At 46.3% G+C, this 19,771-nt stretch overlaps 1 non-coding gene across 1 annotated transcript; it reads left to right on the top strand.

Annotated features, from left to right (window-relative positions):
- Positions 1-19,151: 19,151 nt before the first annotated feature.
- Positions 19,152-19,226, top strand: Trnap-cgg (transfer RNA proline (anticodon CGG)). The gene has a single exon. It is a non-coding gene; the product is annotated as a tRNA-Pro (tRNA).
- Positions 19,227-19,771: the final 545 nt, after the last annotated feature.

Below are 19,771 nucleotides of genomic sequence, written 5' to 3'. Positions count from 1 at the left end.
TCTAACAGGGGACGAACGAGTGTAGTGTAAGCTGTCTCTTTAGTGGACTTGTTGCATCTTCTAAGTGTCCTGCCAATGAAACGCAACCTTTGGCTCGCCTTCCCGACAATATTATCTATGTGGTCCTTCCAACTAAAGTTGTTCGTAATTTTAACACCCAGGTACTTAGTTGAATTGACAGCCTTGAGAATTGTACTATTTATCGAGTAATCGAATTCCAACGGATTTCTTTTGGAACTCGTGTGGATAATCTCACACTTTTCGTTATTTAGCGTCAACTGCCACCTGACACACCATACATCAATCTTTTCTAAATCGCTTTGTAACTGATACTGGTCTTCGGATGACCTTACTAGACGGTAAATTACAGCATCATCTGCGAACAGTCTAAGAGAACTGCTCAGATTGTCACCCAGGTCATTTATATAGATCAGGAACAGTAGAGGTCCCAGGACGCTTCCCTGGGGAACACCTGATATCACTTCAGTTTTACTCGATGATTTGCCGTCTATTACTACGAACTGCGACCTTCCTGATAGAAAATCACGAATCCAGTCGCACAACTGAGACGATACCCCATAGCTCCGCAGCTTGATTAGAAGTCGCTTATGAGGAACGGTGTCAAAAGCTTTCCGGAAATCTAGAAATACGGAATCAACTTGAGATCCCCTGTCGATAGCGGCCATTACTTCGTGCGAATAAAGAGCTAGCTGCGTTGCACAAGAGCGATGTTTTCTGAAGCCTTGCTGATTACGTGGCAATAGATCGTGGGTGGGTCTTATGTAGCCACTTAGCCGCTGTGGCTGGGTCCGGGGTCCTGTGTGACTGAAGGTAACACCACCCCGGCTCCCGTCCCCACTCACACCGTTGCCCGCGTCCCACCACGTAGTGCCGGGCTGTATTTGTATACATTAATTTGATATCTTTTTTTGTGCAGCATTACAAAAACTTATAACTAGTACAAAATCAAGTGAGATATTAATAAACAAAACAAATAAACGTTGGACAAAAAGAAGTCACGGCCGGAATGAGATTTTCACTCTGCAGGCGTGTGTGCGCTGATACGAAACTTCATGGCAGCTAAAAACTGTGTGCCGCACCGAGACTCGAATTCGGGGCCTTTGCATTTCTCGGGCAAGTGCTCTACCAACTGAGCTACCCAAGCACAACTCACGGTCCCTTCCTCACAGTTACGAGACGAGATACTGGCAGAAGTGAAGCTGTGGGGACGGGACATGAGTCGTGTGCTTGGGTACCTCAGTTGGTAGAGCACTTGCTCCCGAAAGGCCAAGGTCCCGAGTTCGAGTCTCGGACCGGCACACAGTTTTAATCTGCCAGTAAGTTTAAAGTCACGACCAGTCTCGCAACGCTCAAGTAATTCCGAGTTCTGAACATGCGTCATGTGTTAATGAGATACAGTTTAACGCCTCCACTCAAGAAGATGAGTCACAGCAAAATTTATCTCCTGTAGGGCGTCCACTACATGAGGCCGGGGTGGCTGGCCGCCTACAGCAACCGAGTGCGCTTCAGGCTACTGGATCACGGGGGCGTCCGGTGACCGTACTAGGCTCTGGGGTGGCGATGGCGACCCCCAGGCCACGACCGAGGGTGTGCCCAGCCTCGCCGCCTCCGCCGCCTCCGCCGCCCCCGCGCCTCGCGTCCCGCCGCCGCGACTATCGATCTGGCCGCGACAAGCGACGACGGCGCGACGAGAGCCAGGCCGCAGCTCTTTGCACAGTGCCGGTCTGGCCGCCCGCCCGCCCGACCCCACGGCTTTGTCTTCAGACCAGACGTACCGACGCGTCCTCCAACTGAAGGCAGCAATGGCCACCGTGTCATTACCCTTCACACAACAGTCTGACCTACTCCAAAGCTGTGTTACTCGAATTTAATATACGATGGGCGGTGAATATGTAATGCAACACTTTTTTTTCTGAATGCAGGTTTTTCTTTAGGACTCCAGTACAACATATTTTTCTCGACTCTTTTGGCTACAAAACTCTATTTTTCATCATAATCTCCGTTCAATGGGACGGTCTTATGCCACCTTAAAGGGAGGGTTAGTATGCCCGCATGGTACGGTTCTACAGGTTGACATCGCAGACGGCATTATGCTGCATCGATAACCTCTCCATCACCCACGTACTAATTCCCGCGGAGTGCACCCTTCATTGGGCCGAACAGATGGAAGTAGAACGGTGCGAGATCCGCGCTATAGGGTAGAAAAGGATGAAAAGGCCAAATATGTTTGTGAGCACTTCTGGCTTGCGGAAACTTGTGGACGCCTGGAGTTATCGTGGAGATGAAGGTGTTGGACTGTGATCCATTGATCAGGTGGAATGAGAGTGTCCGGACGTGGCAATATCGCCGGCGTCACAGTTGCTGGCGGCGAGCTTGCGCGCGGAAGATCGAACAGGTTTGCATGACCTTTTCACGATGATGACAGACACCTCGTGCAACGGCTCACCGTGCTTATGTTAACTGTCACGTCTCAGTAGACAGTCTGCAAATGCCTATGAATATCTGCGAGGCTCGGTTTTTCCGCCACAGGAAACTCAGTGACAGGTCTCTGCTTGGAACGCAACTCTGTTACAAACTTCCTTTTGGAGGCTACGTATAACATCCCCACCAATTGAAATTTCATGAAACTACGGAGACGGAAGGGGAAATAGTTCCACGATGTCCCAAAACAAATTACGCGTTTTCTGAACCGAAACTGGCCGAGGAAAAAGATCTTTTGTATTTCTTATGAACAGCCATCGTAGCTTTAAGGCTGATACACGAACTACATTTTCTTCTTGTTGAAGTGGTCTAAGTCCGAGCTCCGGTTAGATGTCCATGCTGTTCCATCCTGTCCTCAATCTTCACCTCTGCATAACCATTACAAACCGCATCCTCTTGAAGTCTTCGTCTCCCTCCACAATTTTTACCACTCCCTTCCTCGGCACACTTACCTCCATAACTAGACTATTCCGGGATCATTCATAGTTTTATACAGTGAAGATGGTTGTTAAACGAAACCAGTAGGTCGTGCCCCACAGCTCTTGTGCATTTCAAAAATTTCATATTACCACCTAGAACTGGTGGTAAAATACTTTATTTGTACAACCAACTTCTATCGTCTGACCAAAGTCAGATTCCTGTGTACCAAATAATACAATACTTAAGTAACATTACAGGCATAACCCTGGGTTCGGTGAGGGGAAGCGGTGGGCCTAGTGGACTGCTGTAGCCTGTTGTGGGGTTCTGAACCACTGAGAGCTACGGCGGGAACGAAGCCTCTCCGTCGTTTCTAGGTGCACAGTTCCATACAGCACAACATTACGAGCCTAAACTGTCACGAATTGTCAAAGTGGTGCAAATATTATCAGCAACACACATAATGGAACGTCAGATACGCCCATAAAAGTATTCACAACATCATGTTAAAGTAAATACAAAATAGTTATCCTTAGGTGATAAAACCATGAATAATTCACTGAAAATAAATATATGCCATAAGACAGTGATGTGATTCCCTGCGAAAACTACATACCACAAGTAGGTCAATGGTTCACATTTGTGCAGAGTTACCTGTTGTCACATCGTATTATAAGTTACGCAGTCAATCTATGGAAATCTTGCTAGGAAGTGTACTGGTTCATGCTGAAACTGTAATCGGCGTTAAAGCTGTGAACGGTTTCATACCACACACATGCGGCTGAACCGCTGATCATTGTTTGATGGTAGAGCCAAAGACTGTCATGGAGGTCTGTACATACGTCGACAGTGACTACAATCTCACGACTTCTACTGCGTGTCGTCTGCTGCGATAACTCTGCTGCGAGTACGTGTGGCCGTCTTAACAGGTGCTCTATATGCTGTATCTAATAGCAGTTTGTTGCAGTCTCAGCTAAGCTGGCAGATAACATAATCTATAGAGTTAGTGGCTTACACGTACTCATAGCCACTTGTGTGAAACGAGTTTTAGTCCCATTCACATGTGTAGTGCTTCCACAGTACAGTAATTTTATGGGACAGACGTTACAGGTACATGCAACGTACACCTACCGAACTGTTGAAATGTGTACAGCATAACAGATGTAACAGTATCAATTTCATGAACAAGTAATTATATCAGTTTCACACATAAAGCACTAAATTGGCAGTTGGGTGTGGTTCATGACCAACTGAAGATTTTTACAGACATAGGGACATAGGTCGACCGAGACTACGCTGAATGAAGTGTTCAGCTAATGTAAGTTCACTAATTGATCAAATTACAACATATATAAACTCTTACATAGACAGACATGTCAACAGAGGATTGAGCACAATAAACTTCTATGAATAAATTTGTTTCAATTGTAAGGTTACAGCTACGTTTACAGACGTAGAAAAAGGTAGTGAGAATAAAGGACACACAGCAGCTATGTGTTATGCCATTAATAAACTTCTTGCCAGTTGGCAGTTGCCTTCAAACATATTAAATTCCACGTTTGGTTAAGTTGTTCCGTAGAATGATGGGAACAACAGACTGAAAATAGTAGACTCAGTCGGTTGTAGTGTTGCCCGTGCTTGGGCTATTCATTGATTCTTTTGAATGAGACCAGTCAGTGAGAACAACGGAATGAATGAAAATGACTTAGACTGTTGTTGATTGACGAATGGCTTAGGTTATTATTTATTCATTTATTTCCACTGAAACAGGTCTGCAGGAGCAAACGAATGAAAATATTCAACCATTTTGGCATTGTTAAATCCTGTTATCGTGTGTCGTCACTATTATGTGTTTACAACTAGGCTTTCCCTTATAGAGAATTTTGTCGCACTCAAAATGTCGTAGCATTCGGTGGTGTAGGAATGGAAGAGATCAGCTGACTAGATAAAAAAATATATACTCAAGATAAATTCAATCCATGAACAGTATCCGCAAGAATGATGCACCTTCTGATATTATGTTAATTAAAGAACGTCAAAGAAGATTAAAGAACGATGAAACATTCCTCGCATCATCATCATCATCATCATTAAAAAAATGCGTCCTACAAGTGAAAGTAAACGCTTAAGAAAAGTGATGAAGTCACCAAACAATTTAAAAATATTGTATCTTGTACGCTTTTTGCTCACGTCACCACACCACTTACTGAAAGAGAGTTAACGGTAATGTGTCCAAACCTATGAGAGGCATATATATTTATGTATAAAAGTAAATATTCATATTATAAATACAAATTTATAATTCAGCACTTGTTACCAAACTTTTAAAACCAATCAAAAATATTATATTTAATGTTAAAAGTCCGAACAATTCTTATTAAGAAAATAGATACGTGAGTTTTGAAAATTATTCAGCCCAAAACGTAATTTTTATTTATTTATTCACTTGTGCTTTAAGTACCTGGTGTAGATACATTAAGGTGACAAATGTCTATTTTCGACGTCAACGTGCGATAACCTCTCACCGACTGTAGATGAAAGTACTAGAAGAGAAGGGTATATAAAGCGTGTCGTGGAGACACTGAAAGAGTGCAGAGGTTGTCTTAATGTGGAAATGAAGCAATTCATCTGATATCCAAAAGCACGTGATCGTTAGCTTTCGGGCCAAGCTTGCAAACATTTCCGACATGACTAAGTTTGTAAACTGTTCACATGCAACCGTGATTAAAGTATACCATGCGTAGCAAAATGGTCGTATCCAAAACCGACGTCGAGGCAACTACAGGTCTAGACAACCGAGGTGAACGCTGTCTGCGTAGATGAGTACAAGCGAACAGCAACGGACCGCCCAGATGAACGAACAAATGTACCAACAGTGTCTCCTCAATAACTGTTCAGTAAATGTTGCGGCGAATGGGCTTCTGCAGGAGGCGCCTGGTTGATGCATCAATGCTGAGAGTGAAACTTCCTGGCAGATTAAAACTGTGTGCCCGACCGAGACTCGAACTCGGGACCTTTGCCTTTCGCGGGCAAGTGCTCTACCAACTGAGCTACCGAAGCACGACTCACGTCCGGTACTCACAGCTTTACTTCTGCCAGTATCCGTCTCCTACCTTCCAAACTTTACAGAAGCTCTTCTGCGAACCTTGCAGAACTAGCACTCCTGAAAGAAAGGATATTGCGGAGACATGGCTTAGCCACAGCCTGGGGGATGTTTCCAGAATGAGATTTTCACTCTGCAGCGGAGTGTGCGCTGATATGAAACTTCCTGGCAGATTAAAACTGTGTGCCCGACCGAGACTCGAACTCGGGACCTTTGCCTTTCGCGGGCAAGTGCTCTACCAACTGAGCTACCGAAGCACGACTCACGTCCGGTACTCACAGCTTTACTTCTGCCAGTATCCGTCTCCTACCTTCCAAACTTTACAGAAGCTCTTCTGCGAACCTTGCAGAACTAGCACTCCTGAAAGAAAGGATATTGCGGAGACATGGCTTAGCCACAGCCTGGGGGATGTTTCCAGAATGAGATTTTCACTCTGCAGCGGAGTGTGCGCTGATATGAAACTTCCTGGCAGATTAAAACTGTGTGCCCGACCGAGACTCGAACTCGGGACCTTTGCCTTTCGCGGGCAAGTGCTCTACCAACTGAGCTACCGAAGCACGACTCACGTCCGGTACTCACAGCTTTACTTCTGCCAGTATCCGTCTCCTACCTTCCAAACTTTACAGAAGCTCTTCTGCGAACCTTGCAGAACTAGCACTCCTGAAAGAAAGGATATTGCGGAGACATGGCTTAGCCACAGCCTGGGGGATGATTCCAGAATGAGATTTTCACTCTGCAGCGGAGTGTGCGCTGATATGAAACTTCCTGGCAGATTAAAACTGTGTGCCCGACCGAGACTCGAACTCGGGACCTTTGCCTTTCGCGGGCAAGTGCTCTACCAACTGAGCTACCGAAGCACGACTCACGTCCGGTACTCACAGCTTTACTTCTGCCAGTATCCGTCTCCTACCTTCCAAACTTTACAGAAGCTCTTCTGCGAACCTTGCAGAACTAGCACTCCTGAAAGAAAGGATATTGCGGAGACATGGCTTAGCCACAGCCTGGGGGATGTTTCCAGAATGAGATTTTCACTCTGCAGCGGAGTGTGCGCTGATATGAAACTTCCTGGCAGATTAAAACTGTGTGCCCGACCGAGACTCGAACTCGGGACCTTTGCCTTTCGCGGGCAAGTGCTCTACCAACTGAGCTACCGAAGCACGACTCACGTCCGGTACTCACAGCTTTACTTCTGCCAGTATCCGTCTCCTACCTTCCAAACTTTACAGAAGCTCTTCTGCGAACCTTGCAGAACTAGCACTCCTGAAAGAAAGGATATTGCGGAGACATGGCTTAGCCACAGCCTGGGGGATGTTTCCAGAATGAGATTTTCACTCTGCAGCGGAGTGTGCGCTGATATGAAACTTCCTGGCAGATTAAAACTGTGTGCCCGACCGAGACTCGAACTCGGGACCTTTGCCTTTCGCGGGCAAGTGCTCTACCAACTGAGCTACCGAAGCACGACTCACGTCCGGTACTCACAGCTTTACTTCTGCCAGTATCCGTCTCCTACCTTCCAAACTTTACAGAAGCTCTTCTGCGAACCTTGCAGAACTAGCACTCCTGAAAGAAAGGATATTGCGGAGACATGGCTTAGCCACAGCCTGGGGGATGTTTCCAGAATGAGATTTTCACTCTGCAGCGGAGTGTGCGCTGATATGAAACTTCCTGGCAGATTAAAACTGTGTGCCCGACCGAGACTCGAACTCGGGACCTTTGCCTTTCGCGGGCAAGTGCTCTACCAACTGAGCTACCGAAGCACGACTCACGTCCGGTACTCACAGCTTTACTTCTGCCAGTATCCGTCTCCTACCTTCCAAACTTTACAGAAGCTCTTCTGCGAACCTTGCAGAACTAGCACTCCTGAAAGAAAGGATATTGCGGAGACATGGCTTAGCCACAGCCTGGGGGATGATTCCAGAATGAGATTTTCACTCTGCAGCGGAGTGTGCGCTGATATGAAACTTCCTGGCAGATTAAAACTGTGTGCCCGACCGAGACTCGAACTCGGGACCTTTGCCTTTCGCGGGCAAGTGCTCTACCAACTGAGCTACCGAAGCACGACTCACGTCCGGTACTCACAGCTTTACTTCTGCCAGTATTCGTCTCCTACCTTCCAAACTTTACAGAAGCTCTTCTGCGAACCTTGCAGAACTAGCACTCCTGAAAGAAAGGATATTGCGGAGACATGGCTTAGCCACAGCCTGGGGGATGTTTCCAGAATGAGATTTTCACTCTGCAGCGGAGTGTGCGCTGATATGAAACTTCCTGGCAGATTAAAACTGTGTGCCCGACCGAGACTCGAACTCGGGACCTTTGCCTTTCGCGGGCAAGTGCTCTACCAACTGAGCTACCGAAGCACGACTCACGTCCGGTACTCACAGCTTTACTTCTGCCAGTATCCGTCTCCTACCTTCCAAACTTTACAGAAGCTCTTCTGCGAACCTTGCAGAACTAGCACTCCTGAAAGAAAGGATATTGCGGAGACATGGCTTAGCCACAGCCTGGGGGATGATTCCAGAATGAGATTTTCACTCTGCAGCGGAGTGTGCGCTGATATGAAACTTCCTGGCAGATTAAAACTGTGTGCCCGACCGAGACTCGAACTCGGGACCTTTGCCTTTCGCGGGCAAGTGCTCTACCAACTGAGCTACCGAAGCACGACTCACGTCCGGTACTCACAGCTTTACTTCTGCCAGTATCCGTCTCCTACCTTCCAAACTTTACAGAAGCTCTTCTGCGAACCTTGCAGAACTAGCACTCCTGAAAGAAAGGATATTGCGGAGACATGGCTTAGCCACAGCCTGGGGGATGTTTCCAGAATGAGATTTTCACTCTGCAGCGGAGTGTGCGCTGATATGAAACTTCCTGGCAGATTAAAACTGTGTGCCCGACCGAGACTCGAACTCGGGACCTTTGCCTTTCGCGGGCAAGTGCTCTACCAACTGAGCTACCGAAGCACGACTCACGTCCGGTACTCAAAGCTTTACTTCTGCCAGTATCCGTCTCCTACCTTCCAAACTTTACAGAAGCTCTTCTGCGAACCTTGCAGAACTAGCACTCCTGAAAGAAAGGATATTGCGGAGACATGGCTTAGCCACAGCCTGGGGGATGTTTCCAGAATGAGATTTTCACTCTGCAGCGGAGTGTGCGCTGATATGAAACTTCCTGGCAGATTAAAACTGTGTGCCCGACCGAGACTCGAACTCGGGACCTTTGCCTTTCGCGGGCAAGTGCTCTACCAACTGAGCTACCGAAGCACGACTCACGTCCGGTACTCACAGCTTTACTTCTGCCAGTATCCGTCTCCTACCTTCCAAACTTTACAGAAGCTCTTCTGCGAACCTTGCAGAACTAGCACTCCTGAAAGAAAGGATATTGCGGAGACATGGTTTAGCCACAGCCTGGGGGATGTTTCCAGAATGAGATTTTCACTCTGCAGCGGAGTGTGCGCTGATATGAAACTTCCTGGCAGATTAAAACTGTGTGCCCGACCGAGACTCGAACTCGGGACCTTTGCCTTTCGCGGGCAAGTGCTCTACCAACTGAGCTACCGAAGCACGACTCACGTCCGGTACTCACAGCTTTACTTCTGCCAGTATTCGTCTCCTACCTTCCAAACTTTACAGAAGCTCTTCTGCGAACCTTGCAGAACTAGCACTCCTGAAAGAAAGGATATTGCGGAGACATGGCTTAGCCACAGCCTGGGGGATGTTTCCAGAATGAGATTTTCACTCTGCAGCGGAGTGTGCGCTGATATGAAACTTCCTGGCAGATTAAAACTGTGTGCCCGACCGAGACTCGAACTCGGGACCTTTGCCTTTCGCGGGCAAGTGCTCTACCAACTTTTTTTTTTTTTTTTTTTTTTTTTTTTTTTTTCATACACTTTCTCTGTCTGTTCATCTTGACCTTGCGATGTCAGCATGTATAGCTGAACCATCTTTGTCGGTGGTTTTTTTTTTTTTTTGCTAACCATTACACCATTTTTTTTTTAGTCAGACGCCTTAACAATTTTTTTCTTTTCTTTTTTTTTCTTTTTTTTTTTTGCCTTTCGCCGGCAAGTGCTCTACCAACTGAGCTACTTTTTTTTTTTTTTTTTTTTTTTTTTTTTTTTTTTTTTTTTTTTTTGTAAGGAACTTGGCAGCATGAGGCAGGCGGAGGCAAAGCGGGCAGGGGTCAAAATCTCGAGGCATGGCCGCGATGTCTCCACCCAGTCCTGTTGCTGAGGCGTGTCTTTATCATAGTTTTCAATAAGAAATTTTACATCTTGTGGATACGTAGATATATGCTGTTTTGCCTTCGAAATCCTGAACCAAAAGATGCTTCATTTGAAACAAAAAATTTATGTCATGCCGAGGCAATAGAGATTGAAGGTTATAGCTTTAGTGTTTTTTTTTTTTTTTTTTTTTTTTCTCATCCACTGCTTCTCGGCAACCTAGCATACTTCTTTGTAATATATAATAAAGTTGTAGGAAGTAGTGGACCCTGAACCTGTATATTATTTTTTTTTAATTTCTGTTTAGTTTTTTTATTGTTATTATTATTATTTTTGTTTGTTTGTTATTTTTTTATTGTAAAAGAAAAATCTTCATGGAATGTGAAGAAGGAATTTTATGTTAAGGCACTAATTCCATAGCCTCCTTTCCTTCTTGAGATTAATAATAATAATAAAAAAGTATGTTCCCTTCCATGGAAAACAAATGAGACTTCCTTCTCAGTCATAAAATGAATGTATAAGAAATCAATTTATCTTTAACCCTGCGATACTGGCTTTCGGCTTCGGCTTCTTCTGTGCAATAAACAAAATAGCCTTCTTTGCCAGCAGAGGATAAGTGATTGTAATATGAAACTGTAAAATTGTACTTCTCCCCAATTGTTTTTGTTTAAGCGTCGTTTCGCTTAAATAAACGATTTTTGTTTATCTCGTTGGCTTGTCAACCAATGCCCAGTCGCTCGAATACAATTTTAAGCATATTGCCGTAGTTTTTCTTGTGGTCTTTATATTTCAGGGCGGTATAAAAAGCACACTTCAAGTACATGTAAAAATCAGTGGAATTGTCATTTCCCAGGTGATTAATTACGTAATTCACATAGTGTCCCATTAACCAATGGACCGAGTTGTTTTTTGCTGCTGGAAAATAGCAAGTCTGAGGCCTGAGGAATGTAACAGGGGGAAAATTTTCCACCGAAGATCTCGTAAGAAAAGCCAGTTGTTCCCTAATCCAATTACAGAGTTGTAGATTGCCACCGCACGTGAATCTGTGCACTAACGTGTCGATCAATTTACATTTGAGACATAGGTTCGTGTCGCTAACGCCGATTGCATGTAACCTTTCATTGGTGCTTACGGTCTCATTCACTGTTTTATACCACGCTGACTTGACGTCCGATGGTAGACCACGCATATTAATATTTTTCCATATGGCGTCCCAATCAGTGTGTGGGTATTTACTTTCCAATTTGTTTCTCCCCTCCATTTTCTTTCGATGGCACAGAATATCGCGGACCGTGATCCGTCGTGAGTTGATGATGACACCGCCGAGATAGCTGAATTCCACAAAATATACACGAACGTACTGGAGCCGGTTATTTATTGTTTGCACATTCACCGGCGCCTGTAAACTGGCAGGCCTGACAACTTCAAATAATTTAGTTGTAATGCTATCAGCGTGGTCGCTAAGGATAGTGGCGGTCCTTTTTATAAAAAGCGCAGACGCCTTATTTCTGATGTCAACTAACCCCAAACCTCCATTCCTGGGATCTAAGGTCGCAGTTCTTGCGTCGACTCTGAATATATCCCCTCTCCAAAGATAGCTGGCAATGGTAGACATTATCTTTTTTCCAATCATTTTCGGTAGTGGGAAGATCTGTGCTATAAAGTAACTCCTGGAGAGAATGCAGTGGTTAATGAAAATCACCCTCTGAACTTGGTTCATGTTACGGTGGAGGTTTTCTCTTGTTGTTCCAAGAAGTTGTCCCGACGTATTTCTCCAATTGATAGCTGCCATTTTTAACGGACAAGGTGTCAGTGTTATTCCTAGTGCTTTGCATTGGGTGACCATTGTGGCCCAGGCTAAGGTGGTATGTTGAAAACCCCGCAGGTTTAGGAGTTTGCTTTTGTTTGCGTTGACACCTGCTCCGGAGACTCTACAGTACTTTTTAATTAGCGTTTCCAATTTCAAAATGTCGTCGGGATTTCGCAGGACGACTCCGACATCATCGGCATAGGCGTTTATGACTGTTCGGTGACCAGATAATGTGATGCCAGTTAGAGTGGCATGAACACTGCGGAGGAAAGGTTCTAATGAAAGCACGAATAGGAACATGGAGAGGGGGCTTCCTTGAGGAACGCCGCGCCTGATCTGAATCTGCTTTGTCCTCTGGCAGTTAACTGATATACAAGCGCTGATGCCTGTTGCAACATTTCTGATCACACTTACGACTCGCTCATTAAAACCTATTTTGTTCAGTGTGGCACTAAGGAATCTATGATCCACACGATCAAATGCTTTCTGGAAGTCAATAAACATGATAGCACATTTTATGGTGGTCACAGCAGTGATTGCAATTATATCTCTATATTCAGCTATGCTTTTGAAAATGCTCTTGGTAGGCACACAGGACTGGTATGGACTTACTATCTTTTTGGCCAACTGTGAGAGTCTGTTGTTTAAAATTCTGCCGATGATTTTATAATCGGAGTTTAACAGGGAGATAGGACGAAAGTTGTTGAGGTTTCTTTTTGCAGCATTTTTTGGGATTAGTACTATTGTGCTCTCTTTAAAAACAGCAGGTAAATGCTTTCCCTGAAGCACCTCGTTCGTCATTCGGGTAAACATGTCACCAATCAGTGGCCAGTATCGTTTATAAAATTCAACAGGCAAACCATCCGGTCCCGGCGATTTCCTCAGAGGAGATTTGCAGATGATTCTGTGGATATCTTCGTTAGTACACTCAACGAGAAGGTCTTCGTTTTCCTCGTCCGAGACCTGTGGAGCTATGGAACTAAGGAACTCATCGAAGGACTCTTCACATACCGGGTTGGCAGTGTATAGGTCTTCGTAATTTTTGTGCACTGCATTGACGATGTCCCTCTGAGTCGTGAGTGTCTCGCCAGTTTCAGACTGAAGTCCATCAATGAAGGTGCGTCTCCTGTTTCTTTCGTGCTTCAGTAGATGGTACAAGGAAGCATGTTCATCCTCCACGACTGTCTTAGCCTTGGATTTTAATTTCAGACCCTCCATCTGCTGTCTTTTAAGACTGAGCAATTTGGCCTTAGTTTGCTTGATATCTGCCAGACGGACGTTGGAAGTGTTTGCCTGCTCATATAAATTTCGCAGCATGGTATAATAAAATTCTATGGAATTTTTCAAGTCTTTCGATCGTTGTACACTATACTGGATGAGAACTTTTCTCAGTTTAGGCTTTGCCCTGTTGCACCACCAGTCTAGTACTGAGACGTGTCTATCTGCAGAGCGGAGGCACAATGCCCACGCTTCTGTCAAACTTTCTTCTAATCCGTCGTCCTGCATCAGTGACGTATTAAGGTGCCATGAACTTCTAAAACGGCGAGTGGGTTGCGCAGTAAGGTTGATGGAAGCTAGCACGGAGCTATGATCAGAAAAGTAAACTGGAATCGTCTCTGCTTTAATGAAGGAGCTAACTAGACTTTGCGATATGTAGAGTCTGTCGATCCTGCTACGTGAGTGAGGACCTAGGAATGTAAATGCCACAAATGTGGGATACATTATTTCCCAAGCATCTTTAAGCTGTAAAACAGTGACGAAACGCTTCAGTTCATTGCAGTTATTAAAATTCGGAACCTGGTCTTTCTTATTTATCACACAATTAAAATCACCGCCTATTATAAGATCTTTTGGGTTTTTCCGTAATAAATAAATGATTTCTTCTTTATAGAACTGTGCTCTTTCCATTCTATTGGATGTGCCAGAAGGGGCATACAGATTGATAAGGGTAGAACCAAAGACTTTTATACCTATCGCTCTGCCGGAGTCCAACCTCTCGATATCCGAGACAGGAATCCCCTCCCTGACTAAAATTGCTGTACCGACGTTGGTGTCAAGTGAGACATTTAAAATCGCCAAATATCCAGGCACTGTAAGATTAGTCAGCACTACTTCCTGTAGGAAAGCAATGTCCGTCCCTGACTCATATAAATAATCCTTGAGCGCTGTAACTTTAGTCACGGATGTAATCCTGTTAATATTGATAGTCGTAATTGTATATGCCTGGGACATTTAGTTTGCATAAAAAGGAAATAAGTGATTAAAAAGATAACAAAATATTAATAAAAAAAAAGAAAAGAGATGTGCAGCTTCTAGAAGGGAGAAACGACTCCGCTTAAACAAACATCTAAAAGAATAGTCAGTATTTGAAGCTCGGTAAACACTTCATCTGGTTCCTCTGAAATATGACTAAGACAGTAGTACAATTAGAAATGAAACTGGTTCAACAAAATCCTTTTTTTTTTTCATCTTACAGCCTCATTTTGGTGCAGGATTCCGAACATCTCGGGTTTTAGTTTTACCGAGGGGCTTTGCATCACTAATGTCACTTGAAGGTACCTCCTTAGGTCTTTCCGTGATGATTTCATACAAGACGTTCTTGGCCGTCGCTTCCTCTTGTGCTGGTTGTTGTTTGCTTTGGTTACGGGAAGCTTTGAGAGTAGGTTGCGGTTTGAGTCGGCGTCTTCGGACATCTTGGTTCAACGCGCCGTCATTCGGATTGTCTATCTGTACCACCGTTGTGACCGAAGCTGCCTCAACAGCGTCCTTTTTACGAGTGCCATTTCCTTGTTCTTCCGTCACTAGCTCCAGAGCACTGACTGAGTCGGCGGTTTGTGGGTCTGTAAGTTCTTGAGTTGGGTTCCGCTCCGTCACCTCTTGTGCTTCGGAGAGCGCCTCTTCCGTCTCCGCGACAATCGTTACTGCGTCCCCTCCGTGGACCGTTTGTACCTGTTCAGCCGCCGACAGCGGCCGGGTTGCCTCAGCGGCTGTCGTCACGTCAATACATGTACTGTTTGTTTCCTCGAGCACATCCGCATTACACTGCTTCTGCTTGCGGGTGGAAGGCGAATTACGGGCGGACTCGCCGTCCGAGCCGTCATCGGTCGTTTCCAACGGTCGCTTCTTATTCTGGAGATCGCAATCGGGAACAGAAGGGTGTGATGTAATGACGCTCAGGGGAGGGAACTCCGTAGTAGTTATGGCGGGCACTGCAGAAGTACATGCACCACTGTCGTTAACCGAAAGAAGGGAAGTGCTATTTGGTAAGACATCGCTGAGGGTCAGTTTTTGACGCTGTGTTAGATTGTTCCGAAGAACAAAAACACGGCGCGGACAATCTTGTCGGAAATGACCTGTCTCATTGCAAATATTGCACGTGCGCTCCTGACCAGAATACACAACATGTGCTTTATGGCCTGCAACGGATATATGGGACGGAATGTTGGCTTTCACCTCCATTTCAACGGATCTAATGCCATTAAAACACTGTATCTTGTATAGATTCGACCATCTTTCGTTATAGATAGATTTAACTTCGCCATATTTAGAAAGAGCGTCCTTGATCAACTGATTATCAATTTCAATTGGAACATTCAAAATCCTGACATTGGTGTACATGATATCAGCTTTTCGTACAGAGACATTACTTTTTGAACCGTCTCGATGAACAAATTCGACGGAATTACCCCATTTTGCAAGCAACTTATCGACTGTCACTGAGTTCAGAAATTTAACAAAAACACAGTATTTTTCAGCATCTAATTGCGTGGTATGAACAGAGTCAGAATTTATACCGATTACCTCAGTCAGCCAATCGTGGATTTCCAGCGCAGTGGGTTGGACCGGCCGTGTTTCTTTCTCGAACGAGAAGACTAAAGTATTCTTCCTGACGGTGTCAGACATGGTCGTCGGTTCCGACGAAATTCCGGCAACAACCGAAATTGCGGCGAAGCACGAAACGTGGAACGGACGAAAGCACTATAAAAACACTTATCAGAGACACCACTCAAAAAATAACAGCGAAAATGTACAGCTAACTTCACGTAAACACCAAACACCGGCGATAGCGCTAACGTACGCGGAGTAAACAACAAGCACGTCCGACCGCGGCGACGGCTAAAGCCAGAATGAACTGAGCTACCGAAGCACGACTCACGTCCGGTCGAGTCTCGGTCGGGCACACAGTTTTAATCTGCCAGGAAGTTTCATATCAGCGCACACTCCGCTGCAGAGTGAAAATCTCATTCTGGAAACATCCCCCAGGCTGTGGCTAAGCCATGTCTCCGCAATATCCTTTCTTTCAGGAGTGCTAGTTCTGCAAGGTTCGCAGAAGAGCTTCTGTAAAGTTTGGAAGGTAGGAGACGGATACTGGCAGAAGTAAAGCTGTGAGTAGCGGACGTGAGTCGTGCTTCGGTAGCTCAGTTGGTAGAGCACTTGCCCGCGAAAGGCAAAGGTCCCGAGTTCGAGTCTCGGTCGGGCACACAGTTTTAATCTGCCAGGAAGTTTCATATCAGCGCACACTCCGCTGCAGAGTGAAAATCTCATTCTGGAAACATCCCCCAGGCTGTGGCTAAGCCATGTCTCCGCAATATCCTTTCTTTCAGGAGTGCTAGTTCTGCAAGGTTCGCAGAAGAGCTTCTGTAAAGTTTGGAAGGTAGGAGACGGATACTGGCAGAAGTAAAGCTGTGAGTACCGGACGTGAGTCGTGCTTCGGTAGCTCAGTTGGTAGAGCACTTGCCCGCGAAAGGCAAAGGTCCCGAGTTCGAGTCTCGGTCGGGCACACAGTTTTAATCTGCCAGGAAGTTTCATATCAGCGCACACTCCGCTGCAGAGTGAAAATCTCATTCCGGAAACATCCCCCAGGCTGTGGCTAAGCCATGTCTCCGCAATATCCTTTCTTTCAGGAGTGCTAGTTCTGCAAGGTTCGCAGAAGAGCTTCTGTAAAGTTTGGAAGGTAGGAGACGGATACTGGCAGAAGTAAAGCTGTGAGTACCGGACGTGAGTCGTGCTTCGGTAGCTCAGTTGGTAGAGCACTTGCCCGCGAAAGGCAAAGGTCCCGAGTTCGAGTCTCGGTCGGGCACACAGTTTTAATCTGCCAGGAAGTTTCATATCAGCGCACACTCCGCTGCAGAGTGAAAATCTCATTCTGGAAACATCCCCCAGGCTGTGGCTAAGCCATGTCTCCGCAATATCCTTTCTTTCAGGAGTGCTAGTTCTGCAAGGTTCGCAGAAGAGCTTCTGTAAAGTTTGGAAGGTAGGACACGGATACTGGCAGAAGTAAAGCTGTGAGTACCGGACGTGAGTCGTGCTTCGGTAGCTCTGTTGGTAGAGCACTTGCCCGCGAAAGGCAAAGGTCCCGAGTTCGAGTCTCGGTCGGGCACACAGTTTTAATCTGCCAGGAAGTTTCATATCAGCGCACACTCCGCTGCAGAGTGAAAATCTCATTCTGGAAACATCCCCCAGGCTGTGGCTAAGCCATGTCTCCGCAATATCCTTTCTTTCAGGAGTGCTAGTTCTGCAAGGTTCGCAGAAGAGCTTCTGTAAAGTTTGGAAGGTAGGAGACGGATACTGGCAGAAGTAAAGCTGTGAGTACCGGACGTGAGTCGTGCTTCGGTAGCTCAGTTGGTAGAGCACTTGCCCGCGGAAGGCAAAGGTCCCGATTTCGAGTCTCGGTCGGGCACACAGTTTTAATCTGCCAGGAAGTTTCATATCAGCGCACACTCCGCTGCAGAGTGAAAATCTCATTCTGGAAACATCCCCCAGGCTGTGGCTAAGCCATGTCTCCGCAATATCCTTTCTTTCAGGAGTGCTAGTTCTGCAAGGTTCGCAGAAGAGCTTCTGTAAAGTTTGGAAGGTAGGAGACGGATACTGGCAGAAGTAAAGCTGTGAGTACCGGACGTGAGTCGTGCTTCGGTAGCTCAGTTGGTAGAGCACTTGCCCGCGAAAGGCAAAGGTCCCGAGTTCGAGTCTCGGTCGGGCACACAGTTTTAATCTGCCAGGAAGTTTCATATCAGCGCACACTCCGCTGCAGAGTGAAAATCTCATTCTGGAAACATCCCCCAGGCTGTGGCTAAGCCATGTCTCCGCAATATCCTTTCTTTCAGGAGTGCTAGTTCTGCAAGGTTCGCAGAAGAGCTTCTGTAAAGTTTGGAAGGTAGGAGACGGATACTGGCAGAAGTAAAGCTGTGAGTACCGGACGTGAGTCGTGCTTCGGTAGCTCAGTTGGTAGAGCACTTGCCCGCGAAAGGCAAAGGTCCCGAGTTCGAGTCTCGGTCGGGCACACAGTTTTAATCTGCCAGGAAGTTTCATATCAGCGCACACTCCGCTGCAGAGTGAAAATCTCATTCTGGAAACATCCCCCAGACTGTGGCTAAGCCATGTCTCCGCAATATCCTTTCTTTCAGGAGTGCTAGTTCTGCAAGGTTCGCAGAAGAGCTTCTGTAAAGTTTGGAAGGTAGGAGACGGATACTGGCAGAAGTAAAGCTGTGAGTACCGGACGTGAGTCGTGCTTCGGTAGCTCAGTTGGTAGAGCACTTGCCCGCGAAAGGCAAAGGTCCCGAGTTCGAGTCTCGGTCGGGCACACAGTTTTAATCTGCCAGGAAGTTTCATATCAGCGCACACTCCGCTGCAGAGTGAAAATCTCATTCTGGAAACATCCCCCAGGCTGTGGCTAAGCCATGTCTCCGCAATATCCTTTCTTTCAGGAGTGCTAGTTCTGCAAGGTTCGCAGAAGAGCTTCTGTAAAGTTTGGAAGGTAGGAGACGGATACTGGCAGAAGTAAAGCTGTGAGTACCGGACGTGAGTCGTGCTTCGGTAGCTCGGTTGGTAGAGCACTTGCCCGCGAAAGGCAAAGGTCCCGAGTTCGAGTCTCGGTCGGGCACACAGTTTTAATCTGCCAGGAAGTTTCATATCAGCGCACACTCCGCTGCAGAGTGAAAATCTCATTCTGGAAACATCCCCCAGGCTGTGGCTAAGCCATGTCTCCGCAATATCCTTTCTTTCAGGAGTGCTAGTTCTGCAAGGTTCGCAGAAGAGCTTCTGTAAAGTTTGGAAGGTAGGAGACGGATACTGGCAGAAGTAAAGCTGTGAGTACCGGACGTGAGTCGTGCTTCGGTAGCTCAGTTGGTAGAGCACTTGCCCGCGGAAGGCAAAGGTCCCGAGTTCGAGTCTCGGTCGGGCACACAGTTTTAATCTGCCAGGAAGTTTAATATCAGCGCACACTCCGCTGCAGAGTGAAAATCTCATTCTGGAAACATCCCCCAGGCTGTGGCTAAGCCATGTCTCCGCAATATCCTTTCTTTCAGGAGTGCTAGTTCTGCAAGGTTCGCAGAAGAGCTTCTGTAAAGTTTGGAAGGTAGGAGACGGATACTGGCAGAAGTAAAGCTGTGAGTACCGGACGTGAGTCGTGCTTCGGTAGCTCAGTTGGTAGAGCACTTGCCCGCGAAAGGCAAAGGTCCCGAGTTCGAGTCTCGGTCGGGCACACAGTTTTAATCTGCCAGGAAGTTTCATATCAGCGCACACTCCGCTGCAGAGTGAAAATCTCATTCTGGAATGCTGAGAGTGTTCATCGCCAACGACCGCTGCAATATGTTACCGCAACTAGACGTCAACTGAGGGGAGAAAGAGGGCCTTTTCAGATAGCTGATGGCCGTTGGCGTGTGCGGCGTGACACGTCTTTTGCGAACACACTGCCAAAATCGTCGGAAGGCTCCAGGCCGGAGCTGAT

The sequence above is a fragment of the Schistocerca gregaria genome, chromosome 6 (assembly GCF_023897955.1).
Source record: "Schistocerca gregaria isolate iqSchGreg1 chromosome 6, iqSchGreg1.2, whole genome shotgun sequence".
Taxonomy (NCBI): Eukaryota; Metazoa; Arthropoda; class Insecta; order Orthoptera; family Acrididae; genus Schistocerca; species Schistocerca gregaria.
The sequence above is the reverse complement of the archived record's forward strand: the minus strand, read 5'-3'. Positions and strand labels throughout refer to the sequence as shown.